The 19,492-nt window shown below is 46.9% G+C and overlaps 1 long non-coding RNA gene across 1 annotated transcript; it reads right to left on the minus strand.

Moving 5' to 3' along the window:
- Positions 1–956: 956 nt before the first annotated feature.
- On the minus strand, positions 957–5,061 carry LOC142803838 (uncharacterized). Its single transcript, XR_012894321.1, has 2 exons — positions 4,889–5,061; positions 957–2,764 (listed from the first exon to the last, which is right to left on the minus strand). It is a non-coding gene; the product is annotated as an uncharacterized LOC142803838 (long non-coding RNA).
- Between the last annotated feature and the right edge of the window lie 14,431 nt (positions 5,062–19,492).

Raw genomic sequence — 19,492 nt, forward strand, 5'->3', positions numbered from 1 at the left:
AAGGCACTTCATCATCATTGATTTGTTAATATCGAAAGGGCTGGGCAATATTCTCGTCGTGGGGCGTTCAAGTGGATGCCACAGTAATTCAGACAGGAACATGACGAAATGGATACCATGGTACTCTGTCCGAGAGGAGCAGTGCGGTAGGTTATGTCACTGACTAACCCTTTCAAAACTGGCCTAATGAGGCTCATTTGATGTGGATATGTCCCCTTATCGAAATGTCGGCCAGCTTGTCCGAGGCAGGCATTCTTGTAAAGGCTACGGCACCTTCTAAACAACTCGAATCTCCTTCATGCGCATATTATTTTGGATTTCATAATGATTATTTATTGCACTTGCACTTTTCAAACTCAAAGTGGCTTTCCTAACCCCTTTCGTTTTAGCTCTTAACTGAGGCAGCATTACGATACCACTATTCATTTAACACCGCGCAGAGTTCGTGCAAAACGAACAACAAGTTTCCCCGCAGGAGTAATATTTGTGACACTGTGACTGGGTTGTAGGTTCCGGGTAAGTTGTCGAGACTGCGAGAACCAGCATGCCCTTGGTACCAACACGTTAACAAAGTACAGACCGAGGAATTTTTAATCTAGTTTCGCGAATACACTGCCCGAACAGTAAAACGGCTTGCTCTTACAAACGTTAAGCCGCCATACGGTAGTACCAGTACGACAGCAGCCGAGACAGATGACATCGCATATGCATTTTCAGAAAGTGCCAAGTGATCTGTTATTGTACTGACATAAAGGCCAAGAATGTTTCGGTCGTATCGTTGGGGCAATGAAGCTGGTTATTAGTTGCAGCGAATACGCCACGTTGGCTGCATCGTAGCTTCCGCATTGTAGTAGCAGCGTGTTTGAGTAACTGTGATGCAGGGTTCTTGTTGCTGATTTGTTTTTCTCCCGGGCTGAGCCTCAGAGAGTTTTGTTAATAAGGACAAAGCCGTTCGGTTTCCAAGAAACACACAAAAAGTTTAATTGAAAAGAAAAAAAGGCAAAGATTCCTCACAAAACAAAACACTTAATAAACAGTTGACTGGACATGACGAAACACATCTGTAAACACCCAACAAAAACGTTCAAAGTCAGTAACCAAACCTAACGTTCGAAAGGGGCTGAGTGATGGGAGTAGCGCAAGATATCTGTTCGGTCTCACCCACACGCTGAATTCCGCCGACGATGAGCAAACCGGAACGCGGTGATTCCGGCTTCAGGACGCGGGCAGGACGGGGATGAAGGAACGCTGGCTGCTGACGACACGTCGAGAAACCAGGCCGGAACGTGGTGGCTCTGGCTTTAGGAGTGTGGACCCGTCTGTGACGAGAGAACGCAGGCTGGTGGTGACGCGTCAGAGAACCAGGGTCGACCTAGTCAAGCAGCTGGGCGCACAGCTCGGGCCCGGAGCCCGACGGCTGTAGCTCGCCTGCCGGAACCAAAGTCCGCAGGCCCTGGAAAGGAGTTCAGGACCGGATGGCCACGGTCCTTTGGAGCGGGAACACGACGGCAGGAGGCCCCGGCCGGTTGAAGACCTGCAGGCTCGGGTCCTACGCCCGACGGCCCATCTTCAGCGCCCGGTCCGGTGACGACCTTCCGCTTGCACTGCCTGCCTCGAATTCCCCTTGCTCTGGTCTGCTCAGGCTCCTGCTTCAGCTCTGGCCCACTTGTCTCGTTCTCATTGGAGATACTGCTGTCTCGTGGTGTCAAGCCATTGGGCCTTGAAATCTCCGTGTTCGCTGCCCATTGGATGTTTTACCTTTTGTTTACTTCACGTCCTGCCACGCATCCTCGTGCTCGACGCTCTTTAACGTCGTCATTCTTGTTTAAGCAGCCCCGCACGTGCACTCTGGTATTTCTCCTTTTGTTTTTTTTTTTTTTTTTTTTCCGTGACGCGCACTTTTCGAAGGCGCGCACTTTGAACGCGCACCACACATCACATACGCCCCCCTTTCATTCAAGTTTTTTTTTTTTTTAGAAAAAAAAAAAACTGCCGATGAGTGCGCGTTCTGCACTACGTCACAATTACACCACATATTTGCACCACGCAGTTCAACACATCACACCGATGGCACCACACTGCTTCTTCGTTGACATGTCTCACGTCGAAACACCGAGTCCACAGAACGTAACATTCAACCAACAACAATAAGAAAAGTTTTTTTTTTTTTTCGAGAAGAAAAAAAAAACTGCCGTTGAGTGCACGTTTCGCACTGCACCACAATTTACCCACATATGTCCGCCACACAGTTCACTGCATTGCCCAAAGGTCCACATTCACTAACCTCAAAATACGCAAGAAGTGAGAAAAAGTATGGACACATCTAGCGGATTGTGAAAATCCCCAAATTAGTAGTACACCACCCCTTTTTTTTTATCATATATACCCTATCATCTCAAAAACTATACATCATGTTAATGTTACATTGCATGTAACTTCTTCAAATATTTACAAGCAACACCCTTCCATGGTCCGCAAGCAAGATCCAAAAGAAACCAGCGGGAAATCGAATTTGACGCTTAAGTTATAGCGTCCCATACAAGACGTTTAACTGCTCTAACCATTTGACAAGAGTAAGGAATCGGAAGCCAGTGGAAGAATTCTCGACCGTAAGCTCGTATGAACCTAAAGCTGTGTATCACCAGGTTCCCAACCTCGAAATCACAAGCATACACGCTGGAATGTCTGTATGCCAGTCGGAGGCGTTGCCTCCAGGCGCACCAGTACAACCACGCCTGAATCATTTCATCCTTCCCACGAATGCCTTGCTTGAGCTCGTAAGCCGCTAATCGTTGAGACATCTTAACAGAAGCGACCTCTTCAACCGAAGATGCCAAAGAGCACCAGTCGGCGTCCTTCCTCGTACAATAACCTGCTGGACCATTACTGCCTTCTGGTTCACTTTCCATCCCTTCAGCTTTCTGTATTGCTTGTTCATCAATACTTTCAACCCTTCTGCCTGGGTCATCGTGATTACCCTCATTGTCACATATAGCTGACCTACATTGCAACTCTACTCTCTGTTCTTCAACAAGTGCTTTTGCATTTTGCTCCAATATTCTTCTAAAAGCATCATCTACAATTTCCCGAGAACACAAGCCATCTCTCTGTATGGGCAAGTTATAATCATGGTGAAAAACCATGTCCGTAGCGTCTGTTGCTATCTCCAGTGGCCCAAAACAATAGGTAGCTGCTACATCAGAGCTTTCATTATGGCATTCGCCGGCATTACCTAGGAGACCTTTTATTGCTCCTTCAGCGGAGCTATTCAGAGGCAATCCTACCTCTGAATAAAGTGCGCTTGACCTCTCACAGGTTTCAAAATACCCTTTACTCTGAATGGAACGTTCTTGTTCCATGCTCACGAAGCATTCCTGCGCTTCAATAAGCTTATCGAGTCTCCTAGTCTTTTGACTGTTTACCTCCCTGTCATACTCTTTCAGAGTTTCTTTCTCTAGCGAAAGGTCATGACGAGGTACAGGGTCAGTCTCACGTAAATTCAAATCGCTCCCGATGTAACTGCTTTCAGAGCACACCTCATCCACTGGTTGACTACTCTGGCTCTCAGACCACGTATATTCAGCGTTTTCCCTCTCAAGCCACTGCTGCAAATCCTCATATTCTAGTTCCAACAGTCTCTTCTTTTCGCGCATCTCTATCTCGAGCAGCCTTTTCTTTTCACGCATTTCTAGCTCAAGCTGCTCCTTCTTAGCGCGTGTCTCTCGCTCGAGCTTCTCTCTCCTAGCCCGTGTTTCTCGCTCGAACTCCTCTCTCTTAGCGTGTGTTTGCAATGCAATCTGCTGCTTTTTAGCGTCACATATCGCAGCCCGTTCCTCTTGCGCTTGCGCCATTTGCTTGTCGTACCACTCCTTGAACTCTGCTCCCTTGAGACTTATACTCTCCGCCAGATCTAATAATTCCGAAGTGCTTTTCATGGCTTTCATCGCGTCGAAAAATCTACATGAAAAACAAACGACTTTGTCCTGTCGCGGACGCCAATTTGTGATGCAGGGTTCTTGTTGCTGATTTGTTTTTCTCCCGGGCTGAGCCTCAGAGAGTTTTGTTAATAAGGACAAAGCCGTTCGGTTTCCAAGAAACACACAAAAAGTTTAATTGAAAAGAAAAAAAGGCAAAGATTCCTCACAAAACAAAACACTTAATAAACAGTTGACTGGACATGACGAAACACATCTGTAAACACCCAACAAAAACGTTCAAAGTCAGTAACCAAACCTAACGTTCGAAAGGGGCTGAGTGATGGGAGTAGCGCAAGATATCTGTTCGGTCTCACCCACACGCTGAATTCCGCCGACGATGAGCAAACCGGAACGCGGTGATTCCGGCTTCAGGACGCGGGCAGGACGGGGATGAAGGAACGCTGGCTGCTGACGACACGTCGAGAAACCAGGCCGGAACGTGGTGGCTCTGGCTTTAGGAGTGTGGACCCGTCTGTGACGAGAGAACGCAGGCTGGTGGTGACGCGTCAGAGAACCAGGGTCGACCTAGTCAAGCAGCTGGGCGCACAGCTCGGGCCCGGAGCCCGACGGCTGTAGCTCGCCTGCCGGAACCAAAGTCCGCAGGCCCTGGAAAGGAGTTCAGGACCGGATGGCCACGGTCCTTTGGAGCGGGAACACGACGGCAGGAGGCCCCGGCCGGTTGAAGACCTGCAGGCTCGGGTCCTACGCCCGACGGCCCATCTTCAGCGCCCGGTCCGGTGACGACCTTCCGCTTGCACTGCCTGCCTCGAATTCCCCTTGCTCTGGTCTGCTCAGGCTCCTGCTTCAGCTCTGGCCCACTTGTCTCGTTCTCATTGGAGATACTGCTGTCTCGTGGTGTCAAGCCATTGGGCCTTGAAATCTCCGTGTTCGCTGCCCATTGGATGTTTTACCTTTTGTTTACTTCACGTCCTGCCACGCATCCTCGTGCTCGACGCTCTTTAACGTCGTCATTCTTGTTTAAGCAGCCCCGCACGTGCACTCTGGTATTTCTCCTTTTGTTTTTTTTTTTTTTTTCCGTGACGCGCACTTTTCGAAGGCGCGCACTTTGAACGCGCACCACACATCACAGTAACCCCTCTACACTTTTCCATGTAGCCAAGAGATGACATCGCTATTAAAACATGCTGCCACGTGAACTACCCAATACAAGAATATTGTCACTGGTATGAAAATACTGGTCTGGCAGAGCCAATGAAATGGCACCGAATGGACAGAGACGTTGTTTCATGGATGGGTCTGGGTTGCCCTACTGATTTTTATTGCGTGCGCTGTGCAGCGTCATCTTGCTCTTGTCCTGACTAGCAACCGCTATACACAAATACTCCCTGTAACAACTTTTTTTTTTGGTGGAGGTTGCGATTCTTACTACCACCCGGCTTTGGATCTCCGCAGTGTCCACCACTTTCACCCATCCACTATGCCTGAAGACGGCGCACAGTCTTCGCAGTCTTCCCAATTCGCACCATCTCTGTAGCAACAATATTTTTAATCCACCAAGTACGAGCGGATTTGTAAAGACAAGTTACTGTCAAGCTGTCCTTTCATCCCAGTGAGAATATTCAATGCTAGCCGGAGAGGGTGTGTGAAAGGTAGAGCTTTATCGGTTTCTTTAAAAGCGCACGCGGCTGACGTACGAAAGTCGTGCTCGGGCTCACTTGACTGTGACGTCATGTGGTGCGGTGGGGGCATGTCTCAGCACACCGGAGTGGCTGCACTAAGCATATAGTTTCCCAGTGTGAACTAGAAGGCACTCTGGCGCTGCGACCGTTTAGCAACCACGGGAATGATAAGTAGTACACAGATTTTCCTGATCATAGCGCTTGCAGCTTCGAACACGCTTTTGACTTCGTTTATTGGGGTGTTCTGACGTTTGTTTCGGATATGGTTGTCAGCGTTGTAAGCCGATTTGAACTGGTGAACAAGAAAGCTTTAGGTGGAAATGTGAAACTCCTGCACAATCGCTTAACTTCGTGTTGCGACAAAGCACCTTCAGGGTAGATGGGCCCGAATGGGGCCGAAAGAACGAAGCTTAGACAAATCTGGTACTACACATAATTCCCACGATATCTGAGGCGCAGTGTGTAGCAGCTCCCATAGAAACTATAGTGACAGAGTTCTAGTGTGCTTCAAGGAAACTCTATGGTGGTAGTTATGCGGATTGCGGTCTTCAAGCCAGCTTTTGGTAGTGTTGTATGCTTGTGCGACTCACTTGATTTATGTATATAAGACAATTTAGCAAACGAATAGCAAGCGAATCATATAGGACTATTTATTGTGAATTTTTTATGAAAATGTGAATTTATTAAATTTGTGAATAATTGTGAAGTTTAGCCACAGTTCATTGCTGTGCAATGAACTGTGGCTAAACTGCTCACAGAAGCCTCCATACCGATGAGCAGTATTTTATGGCTACGTTCAAAAGTACGCCCATCAGATTGCACAAAAGTTTTGTATGCAGAAATAAAAGAGGGTTTTTTCCCTAGACGCACGTGTGACTTCGATGGTGGTGCAGTTTTGCTCATCCCACGGCCGGGACCCTGGCGGACAGCTGCACTGACCGGCCAGACACAGAGCCGAGGACGAGCAGTTGGCATCGGCAGTGCACATCGCACCCAGAGAAGGCGGCAGCAAGGCAGCGGCTGTCATGTGGTGAGTGCGAACACAAAAAAGAAGTTTATGCACGAATAAGTTGGATAGCAATCACGTCCATATGCTCACTGTGTTGGAGAAAAGCATTAGGGCGCAAATGAGCATTTCAATACGACCTGCTTCTGAGAGTGTTTGTGGACATTGCGAAGCAAACATGACTGTTGCAAATGCGACGTTGGGCAATGTGTATATTTAAAAATGTGACTCCTTACAACACGTATTCACTATTAGATCTGAGTAAATACTCACTCCACGAGTGTGGTAGTTATATCATGTTAAAAAACAATTCAGCTCGTGAATTCAGGCATGTGCTTCCTTCGGGCCTTCATCCTTGATTACTGTGTCTCCTTTTTTCTATCATCTTTGTAAAGGTTCCTCTTTAAGGAATGTAAAGTACAAGGCAAGTCGGTATTATCCGAAACGTGTAAAACGCACTCCTTTTTTGCTCAGAAGGCACTAAAGTTAATGTGCGCTAACCAACAGGAATCAAGATACTTTTACATATTACATTTGTAAGGCTTCTGTACAAGAAGGGGGTTATTCAAGGCTAGTTTTTCTTCGTCAAACACAACATTAACTAGAACTAACAGAAAATAAAGTCAACGAAAGTTTAGGTTTAGGGGACCTTATCTTTAGGTAATATTATGTCAAGGTGAAAAAAAAGTGGGCGAAAGAGAAGATAACCAAACGCTTACAGGATACTAATCAGCGACCTTTCAATAATAAAATGCTCGGCCAACTGAGCTAGAGTGAAGGTGATGCCCACGCTGACTGATACAATATATATATATATATATATATATATATATATATATATATATATATATATATATATATATATATATATATGACGCTTTGATGTATTGGCGATGTGTCCTCTGCTTCTACCAACCGTCGCTACCTTCTTACGTCACATGAGTCCCCCTCCCCCCGAAAGAATGCGCGAGCTACAATCTAGAAAGCATGAACAAATGGAGTCTTATAATAAAAAATAATGCCAGAAAATGCAGCAGTTGGATGCCACACGGCGGTTCCATGCACTTGCACAAAATGTTCACAGGAAAGGCAGTCCGGTGATCTCTAAGAGACCACAGGTGGGCGAGGTTGGCTGTTGCGTTCTGGGGAGCATAACCATGCCTTCAGCGTTAAAAATGATGATGGCACGACTTGGTTAGTATTGAGGAACGAACAAGGTTGGGAGTCCTTGTAGTGTCGGAAGGTCGGATGTCTCATGCGTTGGATTCTGAGTCGTGGCTACGACAGACGCTTTGCTTCTAAAATGCGTGCTTCTTGACGGATTGTGACGGCGTGATGCCTGCAGGCTGGCGGTATGCAAGAAGTGCTTCCGCATCTTTCTTGGCGTTTTCCGTGGTGTTGCGGTCTGTGCAACTGCAGGCGCAGGGAGCATCTCTGGCGACTTTCCTCTGTGCGAGAAAATTTGACGTCTTGGAATACATTTTGGGTTAGAGATCTTATTTTCCGCTGTTCTTCAATTGGTGAGTGTGCTTCCGTTGAATTTCGCGTTCGTCGATGCCTTCGTTGAAGTCTATTTTGTTGTCGCATGAGGTTGCGCGATTGGCTATGCTTGCTTTGCTGATGCTTCTCAGGAGATGGCTGTAGTGGCAAGCCTTCCGGGGTGGGACATTAATTTACTTTGAGGTTTGACGCGTCCTGTAGACAGCTGATGCATGGTGAACAGGTTTCTTGCTTATCAGGCATGGTCGGTGGTGCGCCGTCACTGCTAGCCTGCTCTTTAGAGGCTTCTCTGACGTGGTTGATTACGAACGCTTCTGAAAGACAACTGTGTACAAGGTTTGATGTATGATTTGCTTCTGAATTGGTTCGATTCTTGGATTGGTGACCACTGCATGAGGGTACCGCAATTGACGTCACATCACAAGGTTGAAAATGCAAATTTTGGCAAGGCTGCAGTGCCGTGGAAATGAACTCTTGCGACAAAAAACATTCAGAGTTGACAGATAGTTCATCAGGGGCTTCTTCTTCGTGGCTCACTATGAGTGTTTCTTGCGCCTGGTAGCATGCGACGTTCGATGCGTCTGAGCCTTCTGTGTTTGGAGTTTCTCGTGGCTGCGCACTGGACGGCAACACCGCAACAGGGGTAGTTCGGTGAGGTTTGAGTTTTGAATGGCCCTCTTTCTGTGCAACTAACGATGCGAGCTTTTCTGGCACATGAATCTGGGTGGTAAGTCCAGGGCTTGGCGTAGCATCGTCCGAGCTCCGCAGCTCTATCCCGACCATTGTGAGCGTGCTAGATGTGAGATGGACATGTTGAGTCACGAAAGAGCCAAGCGATGGAAAACGAGGAGGCGGGCCAAGTCTGCGAGATAGGAAGTAAGCTGCTCCAATGCGTGAAGACTGATTTTCACTCTTTAAGTGACCTTGGCGTTGTTTGCTATTTTCCCCATGTGTCAGCTGGTCTACCATGAACAAGGCGTCCTAATCACACGAATAGTGACCATTAGGAGCCTTTGAAGAGCTGCGTCGTAGAAAACCAGGTGGTGGACCATGTATGCGAGACCAAGCATGAAAGGCATCAGTAGGGTGAACGACGTCTCGTGTCGTATGTTGGTGCCACGACTTGAGAAATAAGCGTGGAGCGTGGACTGTGACGGCCGGGTGTGGTTGTATGCAGATGGTCGGTAATGAGGAAGTCCGGTTACGAACTTCAGCGACTACGTCACCCGTTCATCGTAGCGTCCCACGAGACGACAAGATGAAGACCTGGCGGCCACTTCATCAACCGGCCACCATCTTCGAACGTCTCAGCAAGACGCAGTGACCGAACGTGGACCACAAAAGTACATCCAAACTCTACACCAAGACCAGCATCATGACAGCACCATCAGACGACCTTGACATCCCCAAGTACACCGGATCAGCGGACGACGGACCCGTCCAGGACTGGTTTAACCAATTTAATCTATTCCACGCTGCCGCTGCATCTTGGTCGGAACGGGAGATGATCATCAACTTCACTGACTACATCTCAGGTGAGGCATTCAAATTTTACCTCACTCACATATTCGAGGACGACGAGTCATGGCGAAAAATCAAAGAGGAGATGATTACCCGTTTTAACGACTATGACCAAGACCTGCTCAATGCCAACCATCTAGAGACAACCGCACACTATCGTCAATTCCTTAAGCAGCCCTCAACCATTCGAAAACCCAGCGCGAATCGACAACTGCCTCAAGAAGAAGTCGCACATGAGTTTACATACAGAAGTCGATGCGTATATTGAGAAAAATCTAACCGTCAAGCGCGCCTCCCTTCTGCGCGAAAGTCAGCATTTCCGAAGTCATCGCTTCAGCATATGACCCGAGACGTTGCTCAACCACCTGCTGCCCTTCACTCTTCGTCTCGCATACGTGGTCCACCACCTGGGTTTTCGTCACGTGGTTTTTCAAGCGCTCCTATCGCTCACCATTCGCCTCATAAGGACGCCGCGATCTCGGTAGACGACCTAACGCTTCACGAAAATACCCTGTTAAGCCATGCTTTTTCCGGACATGTTCATTCATCACCGTGTGGTGCACACACACTGGATAGTCGAAGCAAAGCAGAAGGCTCAGACGCATCGAACGTCGCAAGCTACCAGGCGCAAGAACCACTCGCAGTGAACTGCGAAGAAGCCTCTGAAGAGCTTCGTGTCGTTTCTGCGGCACCACAGACTTGCCAAAATCTGCAGTTAAAACCTACCAATGCCACGTCACCTGTGGTATTCCCATACAGCGCTTACAGCTCCAAGAACCAAAACAATGCAGAAGTAATACATACACCAAACCTCGCACGCAGCTTTCTGTCCGAAGCGTCCATACTGAAACACCTTACTGAAGTCTTTGAAGAGCATAATGATGGCACATTACCAACTATGCCCGATAAGCAAGACTCCAGCTCACCATGCATCAGCTGTCTACAGGATGCGTCAAACCTCGAAGGAAATGAATGCCCGATTCCTGAAGGGGCGCCACTACAGCCATCTTCTGAGCAGCACCAGCAAAGCAAGCAAAACGAAGTTCACAAACTCAGAAAACACCGAGAGAGACTGCAACGAGGGCATCGGCGAACGCCAAATTCAATGAAAGCGCGTTCACCAGTTGAAGAACACCGAAAAATAGGATCTCCAAACGAACAAGACGTCAGACACTTTCGGACAAAGAAAAGTCGCCAGAAACGCTCCCAGTGCCTGCTATTCCGCCGACTGCAACACCACAGAAAGCGCCGAGAAAGACTCAGAAGCACTGCTTGCAAACCACAAGCACTCAGGCACTCCATCACAGTCTGTCGAGAAGCACGCAAGCAAGAAGCATCAGGATTGCACCATTCACGACGAAAAATACAACCCGGACGACATCCGAGCTGCCGATGCAACAAGGCGTTCCAACCTTGGTCAGCCCGAACAAGAGTTCTAGCAGTACTGTCAGTATCCACGTGTATCCCGCTCTGTCCGGAACGCAACAGTCAGCCTCGCCCACCAGAGTTGTTATAGAGTTCACCGGACTGCTCCCTCGGGCTTGAAGATTTAAAGAGACTGTGGAACTCAGTCGGGGCGTGATACTGCGAATTTGGACATTGTATGTTTATTGGCTTCTTCAATTTTGTTTAGGTTATAAACGGTGCCATCTTTCGGGGGAAGGGGGAATCATAAGATTGTGGTAGCATTAGTCACAATATTAGTATTGTGTTGTAATTGCTCGTATAATGAAGTACGGCCCAACATGTGTGCTGGGCATACCTAGGACGCCTTGATAGACGCAACCTTTTAGGGCCCTGCTGTTGCCACTCTTTGAAGTTGGTAGGTGCATTGTGCCACCATTTTCAAGCTCATGTCTTTCATCAGCGCTGCCCATAAGTGTTGGAATGCAGTGTGTCTGAGTATGGTCACCGCGCCATTTTAGAAGGCCCGGATGCCCTCTCTCTAAAGCTGAGAACGTGCGCAATAGAACGTCTTATGCATATCATTACCGAAGCCGGCTGAACAACTGGAAACATACAGTTATACCCAAGCGCTGTTCGGAACAACTATGTGTACGTACTAACAAGCCCGCACAAGCACCATTTTGAACAGTAAAAATATTCAAAAGCTGGAAGCCTTTTCACTTCCGTCCCAAGTATCCTCCAGGTAGATCTATTAGCCGGCCTTGTATGCCATCGCATTGATGGCGGCAGTCTCTTTCTCACCTGTGGAGTTGCAGAGCCCTCCATCGGTCATCATTGGTTCGCCGGGGGAGGAGGGACACACGCACAGGTGGTCGGAGCATGACATCATTGGGTAGATGACCGTGCACTGGTCGGTCGTGTTGCAAGTTTGATGAGGGGGCGCTGCGAGGTACATAATGGTGCAATCACGCGTGATGGTATCTTTCAAAGTGTATGTATGTATGTATGTATGTATGTATGTATGTATGTATGTATGTATGTATGTATGTATGTATGTATGTATGTATGTATGTATGTATGTATGTATGTATGTATGTATGTATGTATGTATGTATGTATGTACTCGCATTGGTCCAAGTTAAGGAATATAGCAATATACTAATTGGTTCATGTTAAAGAATATCCTCAGCGCAAACAGATGAGGGTGATAAGAAGCACATGCAGTGAGAGACGCAGCGCCATGCTTGTTTGCTCGTGCTTTCCTTCATTTGCCTCTGCTCAAGCAGAATACCTTCGTAGTAATGAAAACTTTCTGAATTAACCAGTACTTGGCTGCATTTAAAGCAAAGCGTTCCCCAAATAGTTGGCTTTTATGACGTGACTGCTTCTTGTTCTTTTGCAAACTGCCCACCGTAAATCACGCAAAACTGTTCAACTTCGACTAGTGTCGCAAACGCTACAGGAATGTTTTCCAGGCGTATTCATTTAGCCTGCCCAGACGATTCCACGTGCACGGTCGGTTCATGCCACAATTATGCTTTTTTTGTTTGTTTTCTCGATCTCAAAGTTACAATGACGTTCATGCAATCTTGCGCTGCAATGCCTACTTACGTGTACTGCTTGTTGCGTTAACCATAGCTGCCAAGCACTAAGGCGTCCCGTCAGCGCCAACACCAGCAGGTGGGCAGCAATACACTAAAAGTGAAAAGAAAGGATGAATGTCCTTCATTTGCTGTAATTTCAGCCACACCTGCAATATTACATACTAGCCATAAGGCGTTTCGAATGCATGCGTTTGGGCGAAAATGGCGGAATCAGCCGACGAGTTCGGTTGTTAGTGAGTTTTATCCACGTGCAGCAAAAAGAAATGAATGAATTTGCTTGGGGAACATTAAAAAATACCGTAAGTATTGAAGTGATGAACACACTGATGAAAGGAGACAAAGCATATGCATGTACAAGCCGGACAGGGATACTGTGAGTAATTTACCAATTAAGATATTACCACTGCACTGAAGCGGCGGTTGTCAGGCTCCCATCATTTCCTGAATCTTGAGTGATGCAATAGTCACCGCAGTACAAACTATGGTATGCCAGAGCACTCTTGAGGGTTGTTAATAGCCACCGAGTACTGCCATAATATGGTGTGTCTATTCTCCCGGCAACCGGGATAATTGTTCAAAAAAATTTCTGCCGGCAGTCACCTCCCATTGGATCTCATAAGTCACGTGACTAACTGCCGGGATAACTTTTTTGTATGACTCTCCCGGCAACCGGTAGAACTTGACCTAACCTATTCAACATAACATAACGTAATCTAACCTAACCCAACACACGCTGGGCCACGTCTGTCCAGTCTGTCTCGCAGCCAAACATAATCTAACGCACGCTAGGCTGCGTACGCCCAGTCTGTCCCGCAGCAGCCAGTTTTTCTCTTCTACTCAGGTCCTCGAGGTGCCCCCCCAAAACTCTGAGCGTCTGCACGTGCGGTATCGGCGTTCCGTCTTGGGTTACCACGTTGATGTTCTGCGTTCTCGGGCGTCGCGCACTTCGCGGTGAGATCACTAGCAGTTCCAACTTGGTTGGTGAACAGTTGAGTCCGGTGGGTCGTAGGTGTTCTTCTACGGCGGCGACGGCTTCTTGGAGGGCTGCCTCGATCTGGCTGTCGCTTCCTCCCGTTGACCACAGCGTGATGTCGTCCGCGCAGATCGTGTACTTGATGTTTCTAACGCGTTCCAATCTTCTTGCAACGCCTATCATGACAAGGTTGAACAACAGAGGGGAGATCACCGAGCCCGGCGGTGTCCCCGTGCTCCCCAGCTGCTTGAGCGGTAGTTGTACTTCTCCTGCCACAAGCCGCGTGGTGCGGTTGGTCAGGAAATCTTTGATGTAAGCGAACGTGCTCTCCCCGTCCGGGCAAAGCACGTTTGCCCGGAGGTTTACACCACTGACGTATGCCAAAACTGCAAGAAAGCGCGAGCCACCCAGACCTCCTCTGGGACTGTGCCCCACCGCCGGGTAACCAAGAAGTATATAATGCCAACTGCCATAAGCAGCAAAATCATCAGCCGAGAGCCAGGCAACCAAAGAGACGTGGTCCAGCACGTGCTTAGCATCCTGGAACGCCAGCGGCCGAAAGCGGCGCCCCCACAGGTTTGACGCGAGTAGGTTGCTGCTCCGGGACGTCCGAGCACGCTAGTGTCTCGCTTTAATCCCCCTACCCCTTCCCCCTTTATGCCGGATCGTCAATTTGTCAAAATGGTTGATTGGGCGAGTTGGTGATACATGACTAATTATGAAATGGAAGCGCACAACGTAGAAGCAGACGGAAAGACAGGGACAAGCGCTATGAAAGTTTATTCGGAAAAAATATGAAATATATACTAAAAGATGATACAGTGTCAAGGCACATACGATAACACCAAAGCACAGACCAAAAAAGGCAACACCGATAGAATATCTTAGTGCGTCAGCCCTACCTTACCATCGCTTACTGTGCTTTACATTGATTAGTTAACTTCTACGGCATCTGCTAATGTTTAAAAACGCTAGCTCCTTATCGGACAAAGCGATTGATGGTTTGCTGACGCAAGCCCCGTGTTCCGCTATGTGTGCTGCTTCAATTATAAGCCTTGTGCGCTCATCTTTGTGCTTATGGAGAACTACTGTCTTATCAAATTGTACTTCACAGCCACATCTAGTGACATGCTGGGCAAGAAAACCATCATTGCCGCTACGAACATTGCACGCATGCTCACGCAACCTGTCGTTGAGGCATCTTCCAGTCTGCCCAATATAACAGGCACTGCACGAAAGTATGATCATGTAAACTACGTCCCTGTCTAGCGCTTGTCCCTGTCTTTCCGTCTGCTTCTACGTTGTGCGCTTCCATTTCATAATTAGGATCGTCAATAAAGTTGTTTCACTCACTCTCTTCTACTCATGGCAGTTAGTCACGTGACATGAGAGCCAATGAGAGGCGATCACCAGGAGAACTTCTTTTTTACAGAATTATCCCGGTTGCCAGGAGAATAGATACTGCGGCTATAATAAAGAACTGTGAAATATGCCTGCCATCCTAAGCGTAACTTAATCTGAACTGAGGAGGAAAGAGCTCAAGAAATCTTGAATGTACTTTGGCATATCAAGGTTATCCCAATATCTAATTGCTTATGCTCTTTTTTTGGCTAAAGTGTGATTTAGGAGAATCTGCGCCAGCCTCTGTGACCTAACGACAACCGAGAACACTTGATACAAAAAGAAAAAGCTGTCTGTGTGCTATCTCGTACAAGCCACACACTGGATCACTAACTGCATCTTTCACCCAGAAATACTCGCCTTTATCAGTTGTATATCTGCCGCGTAGAGAAAGCGAACGGGTGTTTGTACTGCGTACATAGGTAGCAAGCACCTTCTTCTTCTCCTTCTTCTTCTTCTTGATAACTTTGGCATGCTAACACACACCGAACATAGGGCATTAGCGTCGAAGCTCGTTATGGTCAAGGGCAGCCCATACCTTCAGCGTCGTCAGCTCAGCATATCCACATACGCCAGCCGTTGTGTCGTCATGAAACTGGTCACATTTACGAGTCGGTGATACGTGTCCGTATTGCCCCACTCCAGCGATGCAAGCAGATACATACCACCTTTTATGGACATGTAAAGGGTTGCAGCCAGAACGCTGCCGTCACCTCCTTCAAGCCGGCCTTCGCTACAGCGACACAGACAGTTACAACCACTGGATACATGAAAACAGATTCCACAAGAGACTACCTCACTTCATACACAACACCGGCCTAACAGCACACATTTAACAAAAAACCTTATGCCCTCAAGGCAAGCTTTTGTCGCAATAAAAAAAAAAGACAGACGGACGGACGCTTCGCCCCACTCATCACCATTTACTGCGTGAATATGCTGTAATTTTTACAGCGAAAGCTGTTATGAGATCCGAACACGGGTCACGTGCGGTGCCGTAGTTGTCCGCCATCACCGTCACCGCCGGTGTCCGTAACTAGTATCAAACGAAAAAAAGTCAGTTAATAAAAAACACCAATGACACAATGGCATTCGAACTCTGGTCAGCTGCGTGCCAGCCAAGTATTTTAAACCACTGAGCCACGCCAGTGCTTGGAACTCGTTTTTAAACTGGCCTTAGGCAGGCTTGATGTCGGGAAAAGAATCTGGTTTATATGAGTAATAAAGCATGCAAACATCAAAGAAACAGCCAGGCGTCACGCAATGCGAATTGCGTAACGAGTGGGCCGCTCAATGCTCCAACCCATTAAAAAACTTGTTTTTTCCTCACCTATTAACTGTGGCGCATACTCACTTCAGTAATAGTCTTCATCGTCGTCAGCCACTGCACAAAAAAAAAATTCGCACAACATTCGTTGTAAGCTATAGTGTTTAGAGGATACCACGCTTCTCCGAAGAATAACGAAGAATAGCATATGAATGCGGGCTTACTAGACAAAAATGTGATTATTAATGGCGTAGTGGGTACCCAGCAGTGTGCTTGTAGCATGCCAAACAGTGTTTAGAAAAGTGTTCTGAAAGGCCGCTCTTCTAGCTATCGCTGTAACTGTGCTGCGCAGTCTGCCAAGGCAGGTCGTTTTTTGTTGTTTTTTGACGTCATATAGAGTGAAATTTTCTATTAGTACCAACAGGTTGGCTCTACTGGTCTGCTACAGTTAAAAAAGTGGCTATTTAAATGGTATGTAATCAATTTCGGAATTTTTAGGGCCGACAAAATTGCGAAACACTTTCGTTTTGCCTCTTTACTTCTCTTCACTTCACTTCATTATATTAATGACTCAGGCTAAGCGGCTTTACGTATAGAGTGGGTTGAAAAATGAGGATTACAAAGAGTAATCTATTGACGAACAGAAAGAGCCACAGTTTAGCCACTAGGGCAAAAGAGTGAATACGACGCAAAGAAATTATATTACCCGAAGAAAAGAGACACGCAGCGTGATAAATTTAGCCCTGCAAACAAGTTCGCGGATCAGTTTTCTTTTAAGTTTCCCCTAAATAAGGCTTACTCCCACCCCTTTCCACATGTCGCTGCAGCACAAAGAAAGACGCTGAAAACGAACACATATATATAGATAGGATAGGGTGGGGTAAATGAGACATGGGGCAAAACGCGACATTTAGATTTTTCTAACTTCTGTTGCTAATACAAAAATACTTTTCTTTGTTTTTCTATTTCAGCAATAGGTGCTGGTAGTTCTTTATCTTTTTATGTGTAAAAGCTTGTTATTGTTCACAGCATTCGCGTAGAAAAAAATACGCGCCTGGTGTCGATGTGTTCGTTATCCGCCAAAAAAGGGGCGAAATTCAGCTCGGGCAAAATTTTGGATCCGTGCATGAAGCTACTCTGACGTCAGTACATCAGCTTACGTATTCATTCTGTTACTTTATTCTACTAGCTACATACCACCAAATGATTGCTTTATTTGGTTGACGGTGCCATAGCGGATATTTTTTTTTGTATTCAGGCGTGTGGGAGACAAAAAAGGCATCAAAATGTTTTAGTGTCTTATTATGTGCACCGTTTACTATTACTAATTTTATTTTTATGTTTAGGAGGGTTCGGACGTGCATGAAATTATTATATAGAGCTTCATGGGTGGAAAACGACATAAAAAAGTCATTGACTGCTGTTGACCACTTCCACCCTGACTTCATACGTGCTACATCGAAGCTGTTCCGCGTTCCCAAGGATGTTCTCAGGAGGCGCATGAAAAAAAGCGAAAGAATATCAAAGTCAAACCGATCACAAACACGTCTTGGAATTGACTTTTAATGATATTTGTTTCATACCGAAATCTTAAAAATAACAAGCGATAGAAAATCTCAAATTCATCGCCTCACAAAGCGTGGCAGGCGAACTTTAAAGTCACGAAATGCCCGCGCAGTTCTGCATCAGAACGGCAAAAAGAGGCGAAGATAATGCGTCAGAAGATATTCTTTCAAGGAAACGTATATCTGCAGATATTTACGACGTTTACACGCGACGACAATGCCTGGCACACTGGCCTGCTGGGACCAGTCTCTATCCACTTCGTAATCCTTTCTTCCAGGCAGAGACCCTCTACCTCTTTATGCCCCAATCCCACTACAGCCTTCAGGCAATATCTAGCCTTCAATCATTGAATAATTTAATGAATTGCAAGAATTCAATAAAAGACACTATTAGCACAAAGAAAGAGGGGTGTGTGTGTGCTTGATCTGCCAGGAGTTTTGGAGCAACACAGCGCCGAATTCTGTCTTGATTTATTGCGTGGAGTGCAATGAGTAGGCTCATAAAGGCCATGTGTGGGCCAATGGAGTGAATTTCAAGTGCTGCTGCTGGAAAATCTGAAGAGATGAAATTGTTTCACACTGCTTCGTTTTGCCCTACGCTGTGTCTCGTTTTTTCTCCGTAGGTTAGGGGTAAATGAGACATATGGTGCATTTTTTATTTTGAAAACGCCCCTTTCAACTAGGGCAATATGGTACTATTTGTGCAGCGCACAAGTTTTACCCAAATGAAAGTTTTTGCATTTACAATCACAGATAATGAGTGAAATGGAAGGAATGTGCACTTTCTTGAAATTTTCGTCGTATTTTACCCCACCCTATCCTACACAAAACAGTTATGAACTATAGCTACTGTCATAGCTGCTGCGAATCAGTATTTGAGGAACGAACTGCGAATGTCCATAATGCAGAAGCCGACGCTGTTCGATTTTTCATATGCTGTTGTGTATCCCTCAAATGTTGATGGGCACATGATGGCTCCGCATTCACTGTGTTTTGTCTTCGTTCGATCTATTGTTTACGCTGACACCAACGGTGACGCCACCTAGCGCAGGAACGGGTGCCTAAGCGCTGTGCTCGAAGCGTCAAACTTGCAAGAAATCGAAGTCTTCCATTCATATAGACATTTATGCTGGATGCATATCATAGCTTAAGTTCACTTCGAATGAGGGATAAACAACTGTTAATGTAAATAATGAAAATTGATTGATTGGGCCTTTTCCTAGTCCGAACAGCACCCAAAGTGGAGGTCGCCGAAATCAAAACTGGTGGCTCTTGGACTCTGAAACTGTCCGCCACATGTAGGTACGCAATCTCGGAGGCCTTCATTTACGCCTCTCTTGGAGGCCAACAATTGCATGTTTGTGGCACGAGATGTCGCTTGGTCCGCACGTGTCGTCGCGTTATCAGCCACCAAAAATCACCGAGCGTGCCTCCTCGAGGCCAGCACGCGTGCGCACACTACTATACCCAGAAAAGGCCCATCGGTTCGCCCGATCATCAGACCATTTTCCTGTGAGCAGCTTCCTCGATGCGCGCGTCTACGCGGCCATTAATACACCATAGAGTGACTCAGGCGGAAAAGATCACAGCTACGTGTTTCATTCTACGAGACTTCCGAGATACGCTTCGAC

The sequence above is a fragment of the Rhipicephalus microplus genome, chromosome 3 (genome assembly GCF_043290135.1).
Source record: "Rhipicephalus microplus isolate Deutch F79 chromosome 3, USDA_Rmic, whole genome shotgun sequence".
Lineage (NCBI taxonomy): Eukaryota > Metazoa > Arthropoda > Arachnida > Ixodida > Ixodidae > Rhipicephalus > Rhipicephalus microplus.